This window comes from Nelumbo lutea, chromosome 5 (assembly GCF_056320005.1).
Source record: "Nelumbo lutea isolate HS-2025 chromosome 5, American lotus-T2T, whole genome shotgun sequence".
NCBI classification, from domain to species: Eukaryota; Viridiplantae; Streptophyta; class Magnoliopsida; order Proteales; family Nelumbonaceae; genus Nelumbo; species Nelumbo lutea.
Window position 1 is genome coordinate 25,707,648 of NC_142688.1, and position 25,950 is coordinate 25,733,597.

The 25,950-nt window shown below is 39.6% G+C and overlaps 3 long non-coding RNA genes across 3 annotated transcripts; 2 read left to right on the forward strand and 1 right to left on the reverse strand.

Moving 5' to 3' along the window:
* Positions 1–6,579: 6,579 nt before the first annotated feature.
* On the reverse strand, positions 6,580–9,075 carry LOC148851148 (uncharacterized). Its single transcript, XR_016099779.1, has 3 exons — positions 8,937–9,075; positions 8,618–8,843; positions 6,580–7,051 (listed from the first exon to the last, which is right to left on the reverse strand). It is a non-coding gene; the product is annotated as an uncharacterized LOC148851148 (long non-coding RNA).
* LOC148851149 (uncharacterized) lies at positions 7,037–9,342 on the forward strand. The gene is made up of 2 exons (XR_016099778.1): positions 7,037–8,326; positions 8,639–9,342. It is a non-coding gene; the product is annotated as an uncharacterized LOC148851149 (long non-coding RNA).
* Positions 9,343–14,189: 4,847 nt separating this feature from the next.
* On the forward strand, positions 14,190–20,464 carry LOC148851150 (uncharacterized). The gene is made up of 3 exons (XR_016099780.1): positions 14,190–14,481; positions 17,818–17,871; positions 20,242–20,464. It is a non-coding gene; the product is annotated as an uncharacterized LOC148851150 (long non-coding RNA).
* Positions 20,465–25,950: the final 5,486 nt, after the last annotated feature.

The window sequence follows — 25,950 nt, forward strand, 5'->3', positions numbered from 1 at the left end:
CTTCACTTGAAATTGGCAAGTGACTTGAAATCATAGCAGTTACAGGAAAAGGAGATATTCAATCCAGATATACTACACGATAGCAACATATGCAATTCATTAACATACCTGAATTGGTAAAAACAACTAATTAAAACTAAAAGGGAGTAAGTCACCAAGATAACATTAAAATTAAAATTTGTCCAACATTCAACACCACCAACACAAAGTAATATGTACTAAATTAAAAATTAGTTTAACTTCAAAACAACCCATTCATGGTTTATCATGGCATCATTAAATATTCAAGTAGTCTAACTTGATTGAGATTGACTTGTTGTTAAGACACTTCCTACAAAAATTAAAGTAATTATCGATTACAAATATAAATAAGAATCACAAAATTCATTTACATCAATAATCAAATTAAGAAACATATTTATTACCTTACCAACATCAGAATCATATTCAATTGTGCGGTAATATACATCTGTAACTTTCGAATCAATACTAAAACGAAAAGAATAAAATAAAATTAAAGGCATCAAAGTAGATTACATAAAAAACTAATAGTTTATAATATTAATTCCAATACCTCGTACTTGCTTCAATAACCAATTTTGAGCACACATTAATGCTTCCAAAGTTTCAACATGAAGTCTACTACAATGAGGACTCACCAATCTACCACCAGTACTAAAAGCAGACTCAGAAGCCACAGTTAAAATGGGAATAGCTAAAATGTCCCTAGCAATCTTCTGCAATATTAGATATTTGATTCCATTGGACTTCCACCAAGCCAATATATCAAAATCTAGATCTCTTGACAAAACTTTCTCCCTCCAAATAATGATCCAACTTAGATTTCATCGTTATATCACTAGAATCATCAATAAATGAATCATAGCTATGGAGAAAATTGAAATCTATAAAATCACTCATTGTTGGACAATGAAATGAAGATGAAGAAATTCCCTTCCGTTGATGAATATTCTTGCTAGAGTTAGATCTTGATTGATACTTATGGAGTAAATCACAACAAAGTTAACAAATCCTCAAAATTTCATCTGAAGCAAAATTTCCATAAAGTTTAAGAAATAAATACTGTAATAGCATCAACTTGAACTTTAGATCCAAAACATATGCTACAACCATTACTCCTTGAATGATGCACCAATACTTGTCAAATTTAAGCAACATACTTGATGCCATTGTTCTAATAATCTCATTAGAACATGAAAGCCACTAAGATAATGAAAATCTAATCTCACAAAGAAAGAACTTGTTTGTCATTAGATATTTAGTTCCAGAAAATATTTCAATCACATTATAAAATACTCGCAACCTCTCGCAAATCTCTTTAGCTAAATCTTAATCCTTATCAGTTGGTAAACATTTATACAAAGGCTCACATTGTTTCAACTAATGAAATACATATTTATAAATTAAAGCAATACTAAGCATCAAGTATGTCGAGTTCCATTGGGTCTTACAATCAAGAACCAATTTTTTTTAACTTGATATTTGCAACTAACATGCTGCTTCTCTAAAAGCTTGCTCTCTTTTGGGTGATGCTACTCAAAAAGCCACACTATTTCTAACCCTTTCTATGCCTTCTCCAATGATCTCCAAACCATATTTGACAATCAAATTGAGAATATGAGCACAACAACGCATGTGAAACAATTTTCCATAAGTGCACTAGTGTTAAGTTTACTCAAGATAATCTCAACAAGGGAATCATTAGTAGAGCAATTATCAACCACCGTTGTCGACAACTTCCTACCAATATTCCAATCGATCATGCAATCCACTAAAACATTAGAAAATGCTTCCGAAGTGTGTGGACAAGGCACATAAACAAACCTAAAAATGCAACATTAATTTACTAGTAAGAACAAGTCTCAAATATTTGTTTTAAAATCAAATTACTAATAATACAAAAAGAACTTTGACAATGCATTAAGAAAATTAAATTTTAAAGTAACATGTTGAAAACTAAATGCCTCATAATCCGACTTTGCATCTCCTAACTGTCATCAATGAAATGTGTTGTGATAGCCATAAAGCCTTTCTTTTAGTTACTACTCGCTCACATATTAGTAGTTATTGCAACCTTACTAGGATTTTTCTCCAAAAAGTGCAATGTTTTTTTATTTTTCATAGTCATATATCTTCAACATGTCACTTTTGATAGTATTCCGAGAATGAACCTTAAAAAGAGGTTGAAGGCTAATTGTGCATTTTCTAAATCCACAATGTTCAACCATTGAAAGTGGGTATTCATGTAAAATTATCACGGTGGTTAAGTCTTTCCTTGAAGCATCTTGATCAAAATGATAATTACTAACACAAACTTTCCATCAGCCTTTTTATATTCTTTTATTACAGCATGTTGCCTTATATCTTCATAACACCTTCTTGGCCAAGTTTTATAGTGGTCATGCAAATGAGTTGTCCCGTTTTTACTATTGCCTCCAAGCTTTTTATGACAATAATTACACTCTGCCTTATCCTCCCCATTTATTTTTATCTTTTTGAAATGATTCCAAACAATAGATGTTAATTTCCTTTTTACACCAACATTAGCATCGGGGGCTTGATTAGGTGAGTCTGAATCATCAACCAAAATTTCATTAGAATTTTAAGCGGGAGATTCAACGGGTGACACACTTGGAGAACCAATTGGAATTGATAAAGCTGGAGTTTGAGAGTGTTCAAGTTCAACCCCAATTGGAGATTGATTGTTACTAATAGGTGTCCCTGATTTAGAACTTTCATCTTGAGTTTCCATATTTTAAAACTAGAGAAAAAATTAATAAGCAAAAAATCTCATCAATTATAAATCTAAAAATAAAAAATAACACCAAACATGAATTAAATAATAAGTATATATGAATATGATAACCTTCAATTGATGAATATCACTACCAACTTATATCAAAATATCAAATGCAAAAACACAAACCCAATGTGAATTAAAAATTTTCAGAATATGATAAAACTAAAAATTAGAATGACATGAGTCTCTATTCCTAGTTGGTAGTTGCTTTTCAATTCAATGATTATTCAAATTATAGAAATAATAAACAATAAAACTAATATTTTGATAAAATAACATATGACAGGCGCTCATCTGAAGGGTGATTTGAGTTTGACCCATACTACATTCCAAGCATTCTGCATTGGTTTCATTTGGGTTTCATTTCATTTGGGTTCAGCTCATATTGCATTTTAGGTGACAGGCGCTCATCTTCATTCCAGGCATTCTGCATTTTTTTTCTTTTAGCCCTAATTCAAACTACATGCTAATATTTGAACTATATTAGAATTTGTTTTCTACAATATAATGGAAATCAGTCAAAGTTGAGAGAAAGAGAGACTAAGAGTCTGAGAGAGTGAGAAAGAGAGAGAGGACCGTTGCGAGTTGAGGTCGGCGACGAGAAAGAGTCTGAGGGCGATGGTGATGGCGGTCGGTGCCGATAGACGAAGGTCGAAGGAAGATTGAAGAACTGAGTTTAAGTTCTTCTTTGAATATCTCTATCCTCTGTCGAGACTTGAGTGGTAGACTAGTAGTTGGCAACAATAGACGTCCGACGACGTCCGATGTCCGATGGTGAGTGGGGACAGCGATAGTAGTTGATGAATCGGCGACGAAGACGATGGAAGAAGAAGACTAGGGTTCATGATTCAGAGTTCTTTGTCTACCGAAGACTGAGTGTTGAGTGTTTGTGTTTTTTAAGTTTTAATCTTTAAAAAAAATGAATAACAATATAATATGTAATATAAATATTATATAAATAATATATTATATTATATATAATTATATATTTATTAATCGAGGCCGAGTCGGGGTGGGGATTTGCATTCCTCATCCCCGTCCCCAAACCTGACCGGGGATTCAAGAATAGCCCCATCCCTTACCCCGACCCCGCCAAAGTACCCCCATGCCCGACCCGTCGAATAAGGGAGCCCGAATACCCATCGGGGATGGGGAAAATTGCCACCCCTAGACTATGTATAGAAAGAGTCACCCAACCCAACACGGTCAATGTGTGTGAATGGTGAGAACAATGTTGGATATCATGCATGTTTAGGAGGGATATCAAATGATTTCTTTAATTCCAACTCATGAAGATTTATTGTAAAGCAAAGTAGATGTGTGGTATAAATGGCAAGACATGATGCCCCACTGCTTTAGAGTTAATGCAGGAGTGAACATTCATCTGGTCTAGGTTTGTTCTCCTCCCACGATCACAGAAGATATAAAGATTCATATTTACAGAAGCACTGAACATAGACCCTGCTGGTCATGTACATAGTACGTACTGTGCAGCCAACCTTATAAAGATTCTTCCTTGAGTCTGTAAAGTACCGACCAACCAACAGGTTTACGTGATTGTATTAATTATTGAATTCAATAATTTGTGTCAGATAAACTCAAATTTATTTAAAATTATTGAATTTTTTTAATATATAATACCATAGCAGTATACTAACAATAAAACCATGCATATATTTCCTATATGATGCCGATATTCATTGCCTTGGCTTCACGTCTAAACCACCACCATGCAAATAAAATCTAATTTATTAATATTTGATTTGTTCTATCTCTCTCTTCCTAGGATGAATACAGGTAGATAGATATGGATTTACTGTCTCCTGTATCCATTTGTGTCCAGGTTGCAACATTCATGTTTCTCATCTTCCACTTGTCTGAATTAACCTCACCAGGAACGATAAGATTCTCATCTTTTCATGGTGAACTCTTCCTTTGGGTCAAGGTGCAAAATTGTAAACAAAAGTTAGCTGATCACTGCAGTGGATCTCTATATTCCACTCAATTAAGAGGAAACAATCAGAAGCTAGCTATATTGCCATTACCCTTTAATTTGGTCAGGACACTCATATCTAATTTAAATTTTCAATTATTATAAACTAATTAAGGGGATGCTTGTCAACAAGTGTTATTTTAATATCTTCCTTTGCATAGGTTGGAATCATTCATAACTATTGTGGAAAAACCTAAAAGCACAGATTCAAATGGTACAAGAAAATTAAATAAAATAAAAGATACAGAAAATTAAGAAACAGAACATATATAGATTTACATGTTTTAGCTTATGTTTATGTCCACGAAACAAATGAGGAGTTGAAATCCTCTATGGGAACAATAATGGAGAATACAGAATTATGCACAATTTCTCTCAACACATCTCTCAGCCAAAAGATGAATACAAGAGAAACCCACAAATTATATAACTCTTTATATTCGGGTTGAACCCTCAAATTGAATATGGATCAGGTCGGTACCGCCATGGGAACTTAGAGAAAAGGAACCTCAGGGCAAGGTTTTAAAAACTGATTCGTAGAATGAACTGGTCAGGGGTCCGTTCCCAGGTTGAATGGCCGGCCCGTTTTAACAAAAAAATAATAAATAATATAAAATGGTCAAAATCGTTCGAACGATTCAAACGGTTAACCGTTCGGATCAGCGGTTTGCTGACCAAAATCAATAGTTTTTAGGGAAAATTCGGTTTTGGGGAAAAATGAAACCAGTCATCTGACTGATTCCCGATTTTTCAGTCCAACCGTCCGGTCTGGTCCGGTTTTGAAAACCATGCCTCAGGGTAATTGTAATTCCCCTTCAAAAGAGAGGCCTGTTTTTTAATTTCTAGAGAAATTGTGATTTCAGCCCTTTAGACCATGTTTGGCATCATTCCAGAGAATCAGTTTTAGCGATTCTCGCAACTCCCCGGGATGTCGGATGAGAATGTCATTTGAGTGTGAATTTTCAAATTATTTTCTAGGTAGAAAATCTCAATTCCCGCAAACGTCCTTTTAAAATAGCGTACACGTTTGGTCGTTGTACATGTGAAAGTAGGGGTAAATGAGGAAAATGGCATTTAAGTTGTGAGATGTCTTCTCACATCACCGAAGAGTGCAGCCAAAGCCTCCCCTGCAATCAATCTTTATGACCGGCGATAACAACTCCGATGATTGTTGAAGCAGATCAACAGATTTCTGGCCACGAGATTGTCGTTCTATGTGGACCATTCATGCAGATCAACTCCAACGATCGTTCATGTAGATCATCAACACATTTCTGGCCATGAGATATCGCTGTTTTGTGTAGACTACTCATGTAGAACTACTTCAGCTCTCCGACGATATATAACAACTTGAATGACTATTTCGTGTAGACCAAAGCCCAAACACCATTTCTTCTTTTTTGTTTCCTCTGCGATTTCCTTATCACGAGATCAACAGAGAGAAAGGGAGTAGGGGGGAGGAAGAGTGAGTGATGGCGGCCGGATTGGATTGGTTTGGTTCCAAATCAATCTTTCTAGGACTCTGTCATCAAGTATTGCTGGTTTGGTCCACCTGAATTGGGCGGAATAAAATCATGGGAACTTGAATATATATCCACCGATCGTCGGCACCGATCGTTTTTTTAGATCAAGCTCATGATATGAATTATGATATATATTAATTACATTGGACAATGTATCTGCAGTTGTAGCTCTTTAGCCATGCACACTTGATACTCCCTATCCCTCCCAAGTCCTTTACAAATTAATAAGAGAAAACGGAATAGAAAGAAAGAATTTACACGTTTGATGATATCTAAAAGAGTCAAAATTCATTCAACCCATCAACAGAAGCTTGAGGATGGATTGGATGCTGCACTGCAGATTCTCTCTGCTTGCTAGTTGTGTATTAAAGTAACTACGTGCATATTAATATAACCCGATCCAACACTCACAAACAATTCAACTGGGAAGTAAGACCCAGAAAGTAATTTTCGTCGCAGGGAATTGTAAGAGCACCCACTATTGGATGATCAAACCCAAACTCTTCCTCAGCTTTGTTCAGCAAGTCCTGGAACAATGGATGGTTCAAGTAAGATATGGGAACCACGAATCTCTTTCTCTGCTTCTCTCCAATAATGTATACAGCAACATGGCCCTTTGGAACTTCTGCCTTCCAAGCAGCACCCCCACCCGACTGATTTGCAGCAGCAAGAAGAGACTTTTTGATAATCCTTGGTAATTGGATGCCCATGGCGCTGGCGGCTCGCGCGATGTTAATCAATCGATATGCAGCAAGAAAAAGAAGAAGAACAACAACAACAATAACAAGAGATTTCTTGAGAGTTTGATAAAACCAGCTAGGGAAGGCGGCTTTTAATTAGCTCAATGGAGGATGAAATGAGATTTTCAAGACTTGATCAGAGAACTGCAGGAAACCGTTAGCACGTTGATATGTATATATAGAGAGAATTAAACAATCGTGGGGAGGACTTAAGTGATCACATGCTTCTGTCTTCGATTTCACTCAGTTTTGGAGACAAGAGTAGTCAATTTGTATAACCACTTGAAAAACCAATTTGCATTCATTGGACCCACTTAATAAAATTACAGACGGGTGACCCATTTCAACTTGATTAACGTGATTTGTTCTCTACACGAAACGAAAATAGTACTTTAATTTGTTGGTCAGTGAAATGACTAGTTAACAAAGATTTATGGGAGAATCGAGATCCACCAGGCACCAGTTAATTGTTGGTTCCAACCAACAGATGAGTGTGATTCATTCTCCGGGGCCAAAAGGGAAAAGGAAATGTCGATCGAGTGTCCACTATGAGTAGAACCAGAATGGATAAAGAAAAAATAATTAATTTAACGAGCTAAGAGAAAGTTGTTTAGAAATATATCCAAAAGTTGCAACAAGTTGCCTACTTGCGTCTAAAATTTTTCTGATAAATGGTAATCAGACCCTCTCTGAAATAAGAAACCATATTCTTACTTCTTCCTACAATCGTGAGAACAAACGACGATTCAGGTCCAAACTCGAAAAGGACCCATTTCTGCTTTTTGCCCCAGCAAATTGTCCCATGTCATATCCAAGGACTAAGTTATTGAGCTGTCCTGTCTAAGTGTCTATCAAAATAAAATTTCATGTGGTTAGTCCGAGCTTCATATGTACTTTTCATGATGAGACTGTCAACATGAGTTTAAATCTGCGCCTCACAAACGCCCCCACACAATCGGAAGGCGCCAAGTGTCCTTCCACACGATTTCCCACTTATCTCGTCCTGTTAGCTCCAAATTTCCGCTACTCTCGACTCTTGACCTGGCCTCGTCTCTGTAACCCTGACCCTTGCACTCCTCCATCCAAATTAATGGCGACAACTCTGGCAACGACAAACACATCGGAGGTACTCCCCGTCCCTCTCATCTCATCCCTCTCTAACATCTTTTCCATGTTTTATTTATTTTATTTTCAGTACAAAACACAGAAGGGAAAGGAGATCACCGGCGACCACCCAACCATTATACAGGTTCAGTTTTTCCCTACTCATTCTCATCTTTTTTTTTTTTTTTATTGCATCAAAACTTGGATTTTCTAATAAAAATAGAAGTGAATTCTATGTAATAACACCCACATTCAAAATTAAGAATATCCATATTCAATGAACGCCTGATCAAATTTTGTTCTTTTTCTACTATTAAAATACGGTGAATCCTATTTTGTGCAAAAAAAAAAAGAACACCCATATTCAAGTACCGCGCCAAAATATTGATTTCCACTGATTCAATACTCCGACTTGCATAGATCAATTGACACTTACCTTCATTCGCGATGGAACCAGAGCCTGGCGAGACAACTCTCATTAGGGAACACAAGATCATTCTCCTCCGAAGCAAGCGCTTCCCCGAGGATTACAGCATGCGAATGCGAGATCTTCCCGACATTGGATGGTAGAACCGCTAAGGATTCAACATACCGGAGATAGTTCAATGTCTTTAGCTTCTTGGCCCCGTCCGGCATGGCCATCAAAAATGAAAAGTTCCTCCCTAGAGCAGAAGAAGAAAAAGAGAAGAAAAAGAGCGATTGATGAATAGAAGGTTGGAGGAGAGAAGTGAAGACTACTGGCAAACGGGGAATACCTCCAATGTGTCTGCCGGAACGGTCTTCGTCGCCGGAGTTCTTGCCGTTAGCTTGGATGGAGTGCAGGGGTCAAAGTTAACAGCAGGAATTTGGAGCTAACAGCCGTCCTATTAGCTCCACTGCTGAGGGGGGAATCATGCGAGAGGACACTAGGCGCCTTCAGATCGTGTGGGGCGTTCGTGGGGCGCCCACTAGTGGGGCGCAGATTTGAACTCTGTCAACATTCACTTGATACACATTGACACCTAAGGTCTTAACATCTTTGGTTTAATTTCTAGCACTACTTTGCTTTTGACGAAGGGGACGTATTTGTGTAATTTTAATTTCTAAGTACTACTTTGTATTTTGATGAACTGGACATATTTGTGAAATGGTCAGGCTGGCAGGCTGCGTTAGCAAATCAAAGAGGCGTTCTCCGGTAGGAATGTGTTTGTTTCCTTTTTTTTTTTGAATTGTCACATCAAAAATAAAAATATGTTATTTAACCCGTTTTTATTTTCAAAAGGAAAAGAAAGTTGGTTTTGTTTCAAAAACCAACAAAATATTGGTTTTTACTTTTAGAATAAAAACAATTTTTTTAATATAGAAATTAGGATAAATTTTTTAAACTACCCTTAAGTTAATTGATTAAGTGTATCTCTACAATTTAAAAATTGATTGATGATATCTTTAATGTCTTTGTCAATTGATTAATTCTTCTTATTCATTAACTTGCATCAACCGAAATGTGAAAAAGACTATTTTACCCTTCACTATAATTAATCGAATCTCTCCCTCTCCTTCTCATTTTCTTCACCCGGACGGTAGATGATGACCGGATCTCATATCTCAAATATGGGTTCGCTACTCTAATTTGTCCTCTTTCTTCTGATTTTTTATAATGGAGTAAACACCAATGAAATAAGCATCGGCGACATATTGACACTACACCTACACTCCACTTCAAGGATAGCACTGGTGACATCAACAAAAGCCACTAGTCTCCAGGGCCTCTTGAAATAACCTACTGAACTTCATCGGACCACTGAGGTCGCCTGGACCTCCTATGCTCGTAGGAAGAGGAAGGCGAAGGTGAGGAATAGGAAAAGAACTTCATCGGATCACCGAGGCCGCTTGACCTCCCTGTGCTCGCCGGAAGAGGAAGGCAAAGGTGAGGAATGGGAAAAGAACTTCATCGGACAACCGAGGCCGTCTGGACCTCCTTGTACTCGTCGAAAGAGGAAGGCGAAAGTGAGGAACGGGAAAAGAAGATTTCCGATGAGTGCTTCTGCCAGGAATGCGAAGGTCGCCTAGACCTCCTTGTGCTTCTGTCCGTAGTCAAACAGTTGACGGTGATGCTTCTACCACCAAGAATCTGCCCTCTAAATTTACCGATTCAAATCATTTGACTGATTTGGTGCTGGAGAACATGGTGGAAGGTTGCGGCAATGGGAAAATGCTTATTTTGATTCCTTTATATTCAAATTATTTGGTTGATTTGGTGCTGGTGGAAGGTTGCAACAATAGGAAAAGGCTGATTTCGATTCTTTCGTATTCAAATCATTTGGTTGATTTGGTGCTAGAAAACATGGTGGAAGGTTGCAACAATGGAAAAGGAGAAGGCGAAGGCGAAGGCCGTCTGGACCTCCTTGTGCTTTTGCCGTCAAGAATCTGCCATGTGCTTCTGCAGTTGACGATGATGCTTCTGCCGTCAAGAATATGCCCTCTGGGTCTACCGCTCTAGAAAATGACGAACCCAAATGCTGTAGATCACTACTGATCTACAGAATCCTCATGCATTGCTCATCACAGAAATGACGAAACAACTCTGTTTTGGCCACAACCCTTTTCTGACATTGAGAACCCAAACAGTAGCGGAGATGAAACAAAGGGGGGAGAGAGAGAGAGAAACAAAAGGGAAGGAGAGAAGTGTGTGAGAGAAGAGCCGGAGGTGGAGGCTAATGCAGCAGCAGGTTAAGGATCGAACCAGTTTGGTTTATCGTTGAAAGGAAGAAGATGATAAGAGTAAATTTGGGTTTTAAAAAGAATATATACGTCATCTACGATTTAATGGAATATTAATGGATACAAACGGTAAGGGTAGAGGTAGTCAATTGTCAAAAAGAGTAAGGGTAGGGTCAGTCAATTTAAACAGTAAGGGAACACTTAGTCACTTAGCTAAACCATAAGGATAATTTAAGAAATTTACCCTAGAAATTATATGATTTATAGAACATGAAGTTAAATAATCAGATGATAACATGTTTTTAAAATTAGATTAAGAACATGTTTTTTGTTTCAGTTTTGAAAACAGAAAGCAATCACACAATCAAGAACATGTTTTTTGTATCTTTGTTTTAAGAAACAATCTATTTTCAAACCAAATGATTTTGATTTATTTTTGGAACCAGCAACAAGAAATGTATTTCACGTTGTAAATATTGCCCACAAATTGGATTTTATTTTGCTTGATAAAAATAATTTTTTTTTTTTTTTTACAAGGGATTAATTAGCAAATTAAATAAACGCAAAGAGACATAAATCCTAGTTTGATAGATTCTATATATTATAAAGAGACGTTCAGAAAAAATATGATGGGTATATATACTCATAAGGGACCAAAACAGTTAGACTCAGTATGGAAGAAGTATGTAAAACCTTATATTTTGTATATATTTGCAGACTGTACACATTTGTACATATACTCTTTCCACTGGTGGAGTCAACAGATTTATGTTACTAGCTCGCAAGACATTTGGCCCTACAGTTTTAGGATACAATGCATGGAAGCGCAACTTGAGAAGTTGAGCTTATACATCAAATAATTTTATTTTTTATAATATAAGACTACCATGAATAAAGGTCCACACAAGTACCTGACAAAGAAATTTCAACTAGATTTTCTGAACCAGAGATACATTAAGCATTAGGCGTGGAAACCGAATTTCTGATTAATTATTAATTTCAAACTTGACAAGAGAGATCAGAGATCTTACTTAAAAATTCATGTATCTGAATTTAATCAATAAAATGGGTACTGAGTACCGTGACTGTCCTTGAAGAATTAATCAATTGTTTCTTCCTTTACAGCTCATTAAGGGTCCATGGGCGCGCGGTTCATTGAATTGGACTATATATATTGTTTTATGGTCCTCCTTGGAACACTAAATTCCCATGTTAAGATAAAAATTATTAATTAATTGATGGAACTTTTAGGTATTAGAGAGGAGAGACTCCATGTGAGGCCTTTGGTGAGAGACTTTGGCCTCTGTAGATATCTCCTTCTATATATATATATTATTATCTTGAGATTATGGTCCGAAAAATGGCTTATTATGGCTTGACAATCCAGATTCAGCACAAGGCATGAAATTCTTTGGACCCTTATTAATTTTAGAAAGATATATAAAACATTATTTATGGAGGGCGTTTGTTAATAGTTAAAAAAAAAACTAAAAGTGCTTTTTCATAAAAAAAAAAAAACATTTAGAAAATAGCCAAATATTTTGGCTTATTGCTTATTACGTTTTGGAGAAGCCCCTCTCAAAAAAGAAGCCCATTTTACACAACCAAAAAGCCTTTAAAACGAAAGCCCATATTATACGACCAAAATGTCTTTTTAAAAAAGAAACTCATTTATATTTTGGAAAAGCCCTTTTAGAATGTTACACCAAACACTGAAATGTGCTTATCTAAATAAGAGCTTGTTCAAAAAGTGCTAACTAAAAAACCCTATTCAAAATCAGAAAATACTCCCAAACACCACCTAAATTTGCTGGAGATATGTCAAGGATCAAATGCGATGAAGGATCACATGATTTCACCTTCCAATTCATGAAAGCCTGTGAAATGAAATTTTGTATTGTTTTATTTATTTGCTAGACATTATGGCCTACTAACTTTAGGGCACACTTTATTGAAATACAACTTGAATGAAATATTACGCATACATAATTGAGCAATTATGTGATTGTTGAGATACAACTTGAGCAATTATACAATGAAACCTGCACACTTCATCAAATTATATACACAACTGGTTGGGGCTTACTTTTGATAAACTGGTTGGTGCTCTGTTTAAGATTCTTATGTACTTGGACCCTTTTACTCTGTTAGGCATGGCATTGTATGGCAACGAAGCAGGGTGGGACTGGGTTTTGCATATCCTGTTTTTTATCCTGAACTCAGATACTACCCCATCCCCATCCCCATTTTGTACCTCAGTGGGATTAGAAATCCCAACCCAATTCTCATATTTCCTTTATTTGCCTTAATATGTATTAAAAATTATAGATAGATAGATATAATGCAATGCCTATTGCAATATTTTTAAAACCATTCAAGTTCAGTAATTAAAAATTAAGATGGATATGCCTAAAATGGTTTTTCTTTATCAAGGAAAATCAGAACACGCTTGGTCTGAAATAAGGCTAAGCAGAAACATAGATGGTTTGCATTAATTAAATTTAATCATCAATTGATTAACATTATACAAATTTTATGTACCCAACAACATTTTTCAGTATTGGAACCAAACAGCTGTTTGGTCATGAAAGTTGCGAAGGGAGCTATCTAATATTGTGCTTAAACCAGGGACTGGATCTAAATAAGCACAATATGGTAAGCACATCCAATGAATAATTATAAATATTATGACAACTGCGAAAAATGGTTTCTAATTTAAGGGAAAGGTGTAAAAAATTTTTTAAGTGCTCGTTACGGGTACTTAACAACGTTGTGCCTATCTGGACCATTCGAACCATCATCTATCAAAACTTTTAGTTGTTCAACTTTGACAATGATAATTGGTTCATGATTTACCAGGCCAACATGACAACATGTGATTTCGGTATATGTAGCCTTTGGCATCTATCAACAACTCATCTGTCTTCTCCAAAGCTGAAAACTGGTTTTTGGTGCCAAAGAATGGTCTTGGAGATTGATACCAGATATTTATCCCTTTTCTACCCTGTATTTAACCTTGTGTTTGTGTTTTGATATATATACACGGGCAAGAGAAAATGAAAAGATGAAAAGTGGAAAAGTGATCATCATCAATATTGGAGCCTTGGATATTGGCAGGGGTGTTAATGGACCAGTTTCAAGTTGGATCCCGTTTAATCCGAAGGTGCGAAGGTGTTATGGACGGACCAGATAGTCTGAATAATTGTATGGACTCGGACCTGTCCAAATTTAAGTTGTCCATATATAATGTGGACCAAATTTGGACAAAGCCGTGGTCCATTTCATTTCGTTTGAAGTTTGAACTTTCTGCAAAAATTTCTTTAAAGACCTAGCACTCCATGTCTCCACCGCTCCCTCTGACAATTGAATGAAGAAGAAGGTTTCTCTCCGGAGGTGGTATTCTTCAAACTCCGACAGTACTTCCAGTGACATTCTCCTCTCTCCAGTTGTTTTCTCTCGTCTCTCTCTCTCTAGCGAATAGTGTTATCCAGCGGTTCTACTGTTATCCGTCGACCAACGACACTCTCCAGTCTCTCCTGTGGATATTTATCTCGTCTCTCTCTCTCTCTCTATCCAGTGGTAGACTCCTCACTCGTTTAGGTATTTTCCCTCTCCTCTGTCATTCCAAACAGTTTAGTTTTTGTATTGTTTTTGGTTTTGGTTTCAACTTTTGTTCCTAAACTGGGGAAAACTTGAATGCTCTACTTACTAATCTCTCAGATGAAGATACAAGAGAAAAGATGAAGATACAAAATGCATACACTTACTTCATTATAGAAGCTATAGATGTATCCAAATCAAGATCTGTTTACTTTCAGAAAAGAAAAAAAAAATCAAGATCTCCATGATGGAATTGATGGAATGCTTTGCTCATCTCTGAAGAAATTTCCTGGATCAACAATTCTTTTCACATGAACCAATCTCTTGAAGTTACTCTTGAAATACTTCTTACATGAAGAAATTTCGTGAGTACTGCCTGAACCTAGTTACTCTTGAAATTTCCTGTGTCTAGTACTAGAAGCATGACCATCTAGAAGTTCCATGGATTTGGCATATTACCAGTTGACCTGGGAACTAAAATACATTTCTCAACACTAAAATCACATGCTGACTCATTCTCTTTGTGACACTGAACCTACTAATTTTCCAATAACAGCGACTGTAGCTGGATGAATATTTTCAACATTTCACCACAGTTACATCGAGGACCTCTTAGGTTATGTTTGGTTTAAGGGAAAAAGTAGGAAAAGGTAGAAAAACCTATAGATGTTTTGTGAAGGTTTCCCTACCTTTTCCTTCCATTCCCTACTTTTTCCTTCAAACCAAACGTAGCCTTAGAAAAATCATTTCATAGAAATTAAAATGAAGTCCTAATAGTTTTCTCTATCTATAAGCTTTATGTAAAACCTTTGTGGCTGCTTTTGGTTCTTCATGAGAAAAGATCACTGACATTCCTGGTGGATTCTTTATCGTTGCTTCATCTATCTAGCTAAATCAAGTAGTGAAAAGCAGGGGACATTAGCAGAAATCTCAGCCCTCATTTATGCATTGTTGATAATTCCTTGAGCATTTGAGCTGGCCTATTTGGCTGGATGACAATATTAGTAGGGAAATATAGCCATTAAATAACCATATAGGCATTACTCAGTATTGTTTAGAGCCTTTTGCATGGAGTTAGAGAACAGCTTCTAGGTACCACACTGGAGAAAGGTGATGAGGGCAGATTTGGCCCTCCACTGACATCATGGCACATGGCATCGTAGAACAGTTGGATGACATCTCAGCATCACCTAGGCAATGACTTGCCTTAGCCAAAATGATGGAGTCCCAGATGGTGACCTGCCTCCGCCGCCGAACTAGCGACCTACCTTTATCGTCGACCTGGGGACCTGCCTCTGCCACCAACCTGAAAACCTGCCTCTTCCACCGACTTGGTGACCTACCTCTGCTACCGACCTGGCGACCTACCTCCACCGCCAACCTAGTGGAAATCTAGCTCGCAACCTCGTCCATAACTCAAGGAAGCTAGTAGCACCTCGTCCAGGGCCGACCTATGGTACCTCATCAGTACCGGCCAAAGTGACCTCGACGTGAAGAGCGACCTCCCTCGAAGGCTTGCCGACCTGATTGAGGTCCAAGTGGTGATCTGCGAGACGTGCTCGCCGACCAACTCTACATGCATCCCGTCACTCCCAGGTCTCTCGAAAGTTAGTTCTCACACCGAATGTTCCGAAGGAAACCAAGTAAGTCGCAAAAGTCGGCCTACATGCACAACTACCTCCGAGGACTTCAAACCAGTCACGTCTTCCCAGAGATCTTGGATGTGGTGTGTGATGCCCACGCCAAACAATTCCTATATAAAGGACTTACCTCCAACCTTAGAAGGTATATGGGCAATGTAGCTCTCTAGCTCTCTTACTTTCAGCTCTCTCACAAGTGCCCACCCCTGGTAGAGAAGCCCAGGCACTCTAACATTGTTTCCTTGTAGGTTGCACCAGTAAACTATGCAGCTTGCCACCTTCAGCTAGGTGTCAGAACCACCTTCTAATTCGTCACCATTCATCTAGGTGTTGGAGCCACCTTCCATCTTGTCACCATTCAGCTAGGCGTCCGAGCCACCTTCCATCTAGAAATCATTCAGCTAGGCATCCAAGCTACATTCCAGACAAGAATTGTTCAGCTAGGCATCCGAGTCACCTGCCAATCGAAAGCTGCCAAAACGCAGACCATCAAAAGGCAAGCATCGCGGTTAAAAGAAGTAAATGGCCTTCAGACCAATTTGATGTTGAGTTACTAATAATATTAGCCTTTTTCCATTTGGATAATTTATGCTTGTCAAGTATGGAAGTGACATGGACAACTCCTCTAAGTTATTACTATTAGTTAAATGTCATACAATCAATACGAGGATATTTGAATCAATCAAATTAAAAAAAAAAAAAAAGCATTTGAATTATAGTTTTTCAATCTAAGTTGTTGCTAAGGCCCTAGGAACATCAAATATAGCTATTATCACCCCTATAAATAAAATGACATAAAGCAAAAATGAAATTAAATGTAGAGATGGAAATTTGACCTATCCCTATGGGGCTCCACCACAATCGGGGCGGGTTTTTTTGTACTAGTCAGGGTTTGGGCTGGTTCGGAGAAAATCCTAAACTCTAGGGTCAGGGACGAGGCAGGGATGGTATTTTGTCCACCCCAACCCCGACCCAACCATATTATATAGCATAATATAATATATATATATATATATATATATATATATATATATATTTTATGCTAATATATATCATATTATACTATACTATACTATATTAAATAATATAAAATAGTTTTAGGTAGACTTCAAAAAAACTAAAAAAATAAATTAATAAGTATACAAGTAAGAATGATCGGGGTGGGGTGGGGCAAAGTCAGGGATCCCCGTTCCCCGCGGAGTCGGGGATGGGGTTAGGATTTTTAGCCCCATCAGGGTTCAAGGCGGGTACGGGGTGGGGAATTTGAAGTCAAAATCGGGTAAGGTGTAAGTAAAACCCGGTCCCGCCCCACCCTATTGCCATTCCTACTAAAATGATAGCAGGTATTATGGTTTGGAGGTGTTTCATTAACTACAAAAGTCCAAAGCCAAAGAAATCTCTAAATTGAATTTATAATCTTATGCATGCTTTTAGTTCTAACACATTGAAAATGAATCATGAAGCTAGAAAAACCAAATGGGTAAAATGAGGGACTAGAACCAAAGAATAATGAAAAGAAATCAAGCCTTAATTAGACTGATTGAAAAAGTATCTAGAAAGAAGCTAACCAAGATACAAAACATGGTTAGATCTTGAAGCAGTTCTCTCTCCTATATGTTTTGGTTTATTTATACGTTTTGTTTCTAATATGTGTTTTTGGTTGTGCATTATTATGTCTTAAAATTGGATCTTGAAGCCACTGCTACCTCCCCTATATGTGTAGCTTCTACAACTGACACTAACCGAACATGTAAGTTATGGAAAATGGTCTACAATTACCTTATTTGATTTGCAAAATATTTGTATTTATCTAATTTGACTAAGCAAATGATTTGTTTCAAGATATTGGAACATATGTCATGCATTTAATTTGGACATTTTTGCTTCACAGGTATTTTTTTTCTCTAATAATATTTTTTATAAAATATTTGACCTAGTCCATTTATAATGGTTTATATTGGATTGGGTTGGGTTGAACCAATTAGTCTATTGATAGAAGATAAGATTGGGGTTCTCAAGGGACCATGTTTGGGTTGGACACAATCTGAATTGAATTAAAACCAATTTGAACAAGTTGGAAAGTCCAATAAGTCAATAGATTGGATTGGACAAGTCCAATCAGGTCTAGGTTGAACAATCCAATAAGATAGTGGATTGAGTTGGACCAGTCCAATCCAGTCCAGGTTGAATAGTCCAATAAGACAATGGATTGGACCAGTCCAATCCATTCCAAGTTGATCTGTCCAATAAGACAGTGGATTGGATTGGACTGGTGCAATCCGGTGGAAGTTGAACAGACCAATCTGGTCCATAGTGGATTGGATTGTATGTAGATTTTTCACTTCCAAGTCAAACTTAATTTTATCATTTTAGGCTTCTTGTATACAAGTTTTAAATTCTATTTTTTTAAGTACATATATGGTAGAGATAATTAAAGATAGGGTAAGATCACTTTATAGATTTAATTTTTTATAGTATTATCTATTTTTTTATCAGCTAGTGTTATCTATTTTTCATTTTTTTAGTAGTAAAGATAGGATAAGTAATGGTTCCTAATAAGAAAGCCTTGTATCAAAATAATTTTTTTATTTTGTTTAAACTTTTTGTTTGGGTCCATATGATGATTTTGACTAATGAATAGCATATTTTCAGATTAACATCTTGTTATGGAAGAACTAGTAAACCATCCAAAAGACACTGAGGAGTTCATAATGTGAACCATGTGCATGAACACTGTTTGTGAATGCCCTTTTGGAGGAAAACCTTGTAAAGTAGAACTGAAACAATTTCATAATTAATGGATTACTAGTTAACAAATTCCACAAGAGTTCAAACTGAAACAAGTGTTTGTGAAGTTGTACAATATTATGTATTAGAAGCAATTTCTTGCTGAACAATTAAGTATATATTTGGCATCGATGCTGCAGTTGCGGCACTGTTTTCTGAATCATTGCTGCCAGGTAGGACGTTTTCTGGAGCAACAGTAATTTTTCTCTTTGGTACCATTGCTCCAGGAAACGTTTTCAGCACTGGTACCCATTATCCAATGCCACATCACTGCCCTGTTGGCAGCAAAGCTGTAGCTCCAAGAAATGCCAAATTTGGCATTGCTCCAAGCCATGGCTTCCCAATTTCCGAGGCATGGCTTAGAGCACCATTTTTTATGGAAAAACAGTTCCAAACAAATGCTCATTTCCTGGAGCACTGTTTTTTCCGATGTGGCGCTGATGTGGCACCATTGCTCTAGAAAACGGCAATGATGCCAAAGAGCCCCTAAATTATGCAGAATTGATGGCAGATTTTTTAAAATGTGTTACACTACTAAGTCACTTTGTCATTGGTGAAACAAAGAAGATAGTATTAAAAATGAAAGAGAAAGCATTCATGAGGATTCATGACCTTGTAACAGCCCTACCAGTTTTTAATTGTTAGCTGAACCTTCGTTGATTTATGAAAAAGAATCAGGTATATGTTTATTGGTTTTTAGGGTGGTATAGTCTCTACACCAATTAGAGAGCATTTCCGCCCTTGTAATTTGAATGATGGCCATGGAATGAGTAATTTGAATCTGCATCCTATCCTGCAAGTATTGCAATAGTGTATTCATCTCCAATCAGGAGTACAATGGCAAACACTCCTTGTTGAGAATTGTTGAGAAGCTCTTTTAACTACTGTTTTAATGTGTATTAGGAAAAAATGATCAATGCTTAAACATGCTCTCACCTCTCTGAAATGGTGTGGTTGGACATGGATCGCCCCTGTGACTGTGTTTAGCCTACCCTGATTTAAGATAATGTCTGCATAATTTTGGTGGTCATGAGTTGGCATTTGTCCCCGTTGTGTAAGCCAATGGCTCTGCATGCATCCCTGGTGGCCAATGCTCATTGGAATGCCAGAAATAAATCCTGCCATGATCTTTCTGTTCACATGTGACCTCACAAACTTCTTAAAACGAATAAAGAATTCCTAAAAATTCTAATTTTGTTTGATTTATTTTATATCAGTAGTTTTTCTTCTTTTGTTGCATATGATTTCAGTCACTTTGTAATATAATATCATGTTCTTATTGTGACAGCAAGCAATAGAGGGGATTATTTTCTGACAAACCATTTTGTTGCAGATGGAGATAATTTCAGTCACTTTGCAGCAGATGGAGATAATGTCAGTCACTTTGCAGCAGATGTAATATAAGTCACTTTGTTCACATGTAATATAAGTCATTTTGTTGCAGATGATTTCAGTCAGTTTGTAATCCTCTTGATATGAACAATTTCTTTAGGAAATGATTTTTTTTTGGTGTTTAAATGTAGATGGAAATGAAAACCATTTTATTTACTTTTTGAGAAATTAGGGAAATAATTTATTCTTTATTGAGTATTATTTTTATTGGAAAACATTTTGTTTCTCTTCATTATTTTAGGGCTGGATTGGGTTCAATCCGATCAATTTGCATTTCAATTGGACTGGACAGGATTGGATTCGGTTTGTATGGGATTTGGTCCAATCCATTTGTAAATGGACCAATGTTGGACTGGACTGGATTGGACCAAATCCTGTCCAATTGACAGACCTAGATGTTGGTCTAGGACGACCATCTCTTATATGTTCTATACCATGCAATTAATGCATAAGATTTATAGAGGTGTAAATCGGGTTGTGTCGCCCGCAATCCAACATGATTGTATGGGTCATGACGAGCTTGGGTTTTCAAGTTTGCTGGTTGGGCTGGCATGGCCCGCGACACTGCCCGACCCATAGGCCCTCGAGCGTGGCCCGCCCAAAGAAATAGTCGTTGGAGACCCCACCCCCCCAACGACTAATTTCAACTTTTTAGGGGGGTTATTAGAAATACCACCCCCCAACATCTATATGGGGGGTATTTATGTATTTTGGCTTTGGAGGAGATAAAATGACAATAATGCCCCCAACAATTATATAACAGCTAGTTTAAGGGGTATTTAGATAAAGTGATAAATGACTTTATAATGACAAAAATACCCCTCCTAACAACTAAAAAATGGCTAGTTTTTAGGGTACTTTAGGAAATTAAATTATTTTCAATTCCTAAAAATAGCCTTATCCTCCACTGATGGAGGGTGCTTTGGCTCAACCTCGCAGCACGGGCACACGTGGGCGTGACCTTGCTCAAACAGTGACTCAGCATGACAGCGCAACGAGCGTGAACACGACTCGGAGGGAAAGTCCCACCGAGTACAGCTCGGCAACTCGGCGGGTACTCGCCGGGAGCCGCCTTACCTACACCTCCTCCCCGAGGTTAAGGCACTTCGGGACATCTCGAGTTCAAGACGTCCTGACCACTCTTAAGGCCCGAGCTCCCCCGAATGGACCTCAGGCCACTCCCAGGCAAGAATGCACCAATCCATCTCTGGACACCCCGAGGCATGGACACCTCGGGTCAGCCAGCTCGGCATAACCTACTACAGGCAACTCGTCACTCAAGAGACAGCCCAGCTCAGGGTGATTCACGGAAGGGCAGTTCAGTATACCATAGGAAATCTTCCTGTTCGACCACCGTACCCGACAAATATGTGGATAGCAGACATGTCCCTCGTTAGATAGCGTCGCGCCTGTCACCTTCAGAAAGGTGTCTCGCACCTGACAGGCACGTACCCCACAACGACGGCCCCGTGCGTGCCACCTCAGCCTTGCCTGTAACGGTTGTGGCAGGCTGATAGTGGTGGTTTTACCTGCCCTGTCAGAAGTCAGAGGGTCTGAAGCAATTGAATTCGGTTATAAGGGGATCGTTCTCAAGGAACAAGGTTTCTTCGAATCACTTGTGCAACCTTCACTCTTAGCCTTCTGTTTTCCTTCTCTTCTTCCACACAGTACTGACTTAATCATTGGAGTGTTCCTACTGAGAAACACCCCTGGGAGTTCTTCCTCTTTCCTCTCGTCTCAGGTACCTCTCAGGAGCCACGCGAGTGCCAGCTAGGAGTGACCGGATCGCGCAACATCATTTGACATCATCTATGGGAATCACTTCAAAAGGCCTTTCTCCCTAAACTTTCATAGTTCTTTTCTTCCTTGAAAAAATCCAACACTCATGGCTTCCTCTAGCAACGTTGGACAAAGCACGGAAATGGATAACTCTAGGGAACAACCCCAGGTTCCTACTGTCTGCATCGGACAGTTCATCGTCCCCCTCTCGGCGGACGGAATCCCCAGCTTGAATGTGCCTCTCACAGTGGTACCTATCATCGCCCCACTCTCTACTACAGTCGGAACGATGTTCACTGAACCTTCAGTCGTGCCCCCAGCGGCCAGCCCGAACCAACTAAAGGACTTGATGTAGTGCATGCGGGTCATGCAGGCCCAAATGCAACAGTTCCAACAATTTCAGCTCTATCAACAACACGTACTGCACCAGGTCTCCCAGTATCAGTATCAGTAGTAGTTCCACCAGCTGCCTCAACCTCAGCTTTAGTAGCCGCAATTCCCGCCCCGGCACCCAGCCTCGCAGCAAGCTAAGTCACGCCACCAGTACGAGTGCCCTTCTGGCCAAGGAGAGGCCCCTCAAAACCTCCCAAAAAACCAGGCCTCCCCCTTATGGCAGACGAGAGAGACCAGCTACCCCAGTCTCGCCGTGGGAGGACAAGTCGGGAGGACCCCAACTCGCCAGGTCTACATCACCTCGGCAGTCAAAGCTTGAAACCCCGCTCTTTGAGAACCGGTTCGAGATCCTGGCAACAGACTCCAAATAGGACCCCTCTGTCCGCAGCCATCACCAGCAGACCAAGCTACTTCCTGAACAAACCATTCCGGAAAGCACAGAGGTGAGCAGTACGAATGCCGAGCCCACCAAGAAGCAGAGACGCCGTCGTCGAGCTCACCGATCTATTACCTGCGATTTGCTCGGTCTCGGGGGCAAAGAAGAGGTAAGCTCGACCGAAGTCAAAGCTCCCCTCCTCTCAGTTCCATCCCCCCTGTCTTCTGAACTTCAGGCAATCCCAATGCCCAAAGACTTCAAGCTCCCCCCTCTTGACAAGTATGACAGGTCGTTCGACCCAAATGACCACGTAGATGCCTTTTAGTCACTGATGCACCTGGCGAGAGCCAGTGAGTCGTGCATGTGTGTGGCCTTTTCCACTACTTTTAGGGGAGCAACCCGCACATGGTACCGGAACTTGGCACCTGGGTCGATAAGAAGTTGGGCGCAATTCACACAAGCCTACACGTCCCACTTCGTCACTAGCAAACGGTGCCCGCGAATTGAAGAAAGCCTCCTCAACATAGTGCAAAGAGAGGAAGAGTTCATCCGGGGCTATATCAAGCGGTTCAACGATGCTTGTATGAAGATATCGCGCCCGGACCCCGTCGTACGCCTTGCAGCAGCCAAGAAAGTCGTGACACACAAAGAGTTCAAATGGCACATGGTGGTCAACTAGCCAGCGACCATAACCGAGTTTTTGAAGCTCGCGGATAGGTTCATAGCCACCAAAGAGGAGATAAACCAGAAGGGCGAGGGTGCACCTGAAAAAAGAAAGAGGGAAGGAGAGCCCTCCAGTCAAGGGGACAGTCGAAAGAAAAAGAATACGATTCGGGGGGCAAAGTCGGGTCAATTGTTCTGAGCTCCTGTAGTGGACCGAGTTGATTACACCCCACTGAACGCAAAGCGGGCCAAAATCCTGATGGCGATCAAGGACGCCCTGTACGTGAAATGGCCAGCCCGTTTGAGAGAGAATCCCAATGAAAGAAATAAGAGTCTATATTGCAATTTTCACAAAGATCACGGTCACAGTACCAAGAGTTGTAAAAACCTCTGTGACGAGATAGAGGAGATCATCCGTTGCGGATATTTGAGAAACTTTGTTCAAAATAATAATAACAATAGTAATAAAACAGGTCGGCAAGGAGAGCACGGTAAGGATGCTCCCGAGTCCAACAGCAGGCTAGCCGAACAACCGTAGAGGCAGCCTCCAGAGGAGAGGCCAGTTCGGGGGCCATCCACATGATAGTGGGAGGATCAATCGTTGCGGGTTGCACTTTAGCAACAGCTCAAACATCAGTTCGTGAGGCCACCCGGGAGGAGCAGAACTCCCAAAGCGGCCGAGGATGGAAGAACCAATTTTCTTCACAGAAGATAATGCACGAGGGGTCCACTATCCCCACAATTACGCACTCGTAATATAGCTAAGAATCAACAACTTTGAGGTCAGGTGCATACTCGTCGACTCAGGCAGCTCGGCCAACATCCTCTTCAAAGCTGTGTTCGACCAGCTTCAATTGCAGAGAGACGACCTGAAGCCTACAGACACTCTTTTGGTGGGTTTCAGTAGAGAAGAAGTCCAACCCCTTGGGAAAATAACAGTACCTGTGGAGGCTGGCACATGGCCTTGTGTGGTCAGATTCAAACACGACTTCCTGGTGGTTGCGACCCCCTCCCCCTACAATGCCATAATAGGTCAACCGATCACCCATGTCCTGTGGGCGGTGGTCTCCACCTACCATCTGACTATGAAGTTCCCTACAGACTTCGGTGTGGGGGTAGCGCGGGGCAATCAGCTCGAGTCCCGTAAATGCTATATCACCGTCCTGAAGGGAAAGACCAAGGTAGCCAACGACCTCGAACTGGAGCGACCTACAGAGCAAGGCGAAGAACGAGCCGCGCCCATAGAAGAAGCTGTTGCAATCCTAACCTCAGCGGCAAACCTAGCTCGGACACTTCAAATCAGCGCTTCCATCCAGGAATCTCTACGATCTGAACGGGCAAGTTTCTTACTTCAAAATTTGGATATTTTTGCATGGTCCGCGGCAGAGATGCCCGGTACAAACCCCGACCTTATAACTCACAGCTAAATACTGACCTTGTAGTTAGGCCCGTTAGATAGAAGAAACGCAACCTAGCCTCAGAGCGGTGGAAAGCAGTCGACGAGGAGGTCGAGACTCCTCGCAGCTAACTTCATAAGAGAAGTTCACTACCCGAGCTGGGTAGCCAACCCCGTCCTTGTAAAGAAGGCCAACGGCAAGTGACGCATGTGCGTCAACTACACCAACCTGAACCGGGCTTGCGCAAAAAATAGCTTTCCGTTCCCCAAAATTGACCGTTTGGTGGACGCGGCCTTAGGGCATGAGTTGCTAAGTTTCTTGGATGCCTATTCGGGCTATAACCAAATCAAGATGGACCTGGCAGACAAAGAAAAGACTGCCTTCATCACGGAATTCGGCCTGTACTATTACAAGGTCATGCCCTTCGGGTTGAAAAACGCAGGGGCAACCTTTCAAAGGCTTGTAAATAAATTGTTTGCGCCAATAATCGGCAAAAAAGTAGAATGCTATGTAGACGACATGGTCATCAAAACTCAATTCTCACATGAATTAATACAAGATTTGCATTATGTTTTTGCAATTCTGCGTAAGTTTAATATGAGATTGAACTCAAACAAATGTGTATTTGGTGTGACCTCGGGCAAGTTCATAGGATACATCGTTAATCGACACGGCATTGAAGCCAACCCGGATAAGATTAAGGCCATTTTAGATATGAGACCACCCCGAAAGTTGAAGGAGGTTCAGAGGTTGAATGGCCGCATAGCCGCCTTGAGCCGCTTCATGTCCAAATTGGCGGATCACTATCTGTCGTTCTTCAAGGCAATTAAGAGCAAAGGGTTCGAATGGACCCAAGACTGTCAGCTCGTGTTTGACGAGCTCAAGAAATACCTCGCTAGTGTGCTGATCTTAACCCTGCTCGAGGAGGGCGATGTTTTAGGATTGTACCTCTTGGCAAGAGACGAAGTGGTCAGTTCGGTACTAATAAAAGAGGTAGATCAGGTTCAACAACCCATCTATTATGTTAGTAAGGTATTGTAGG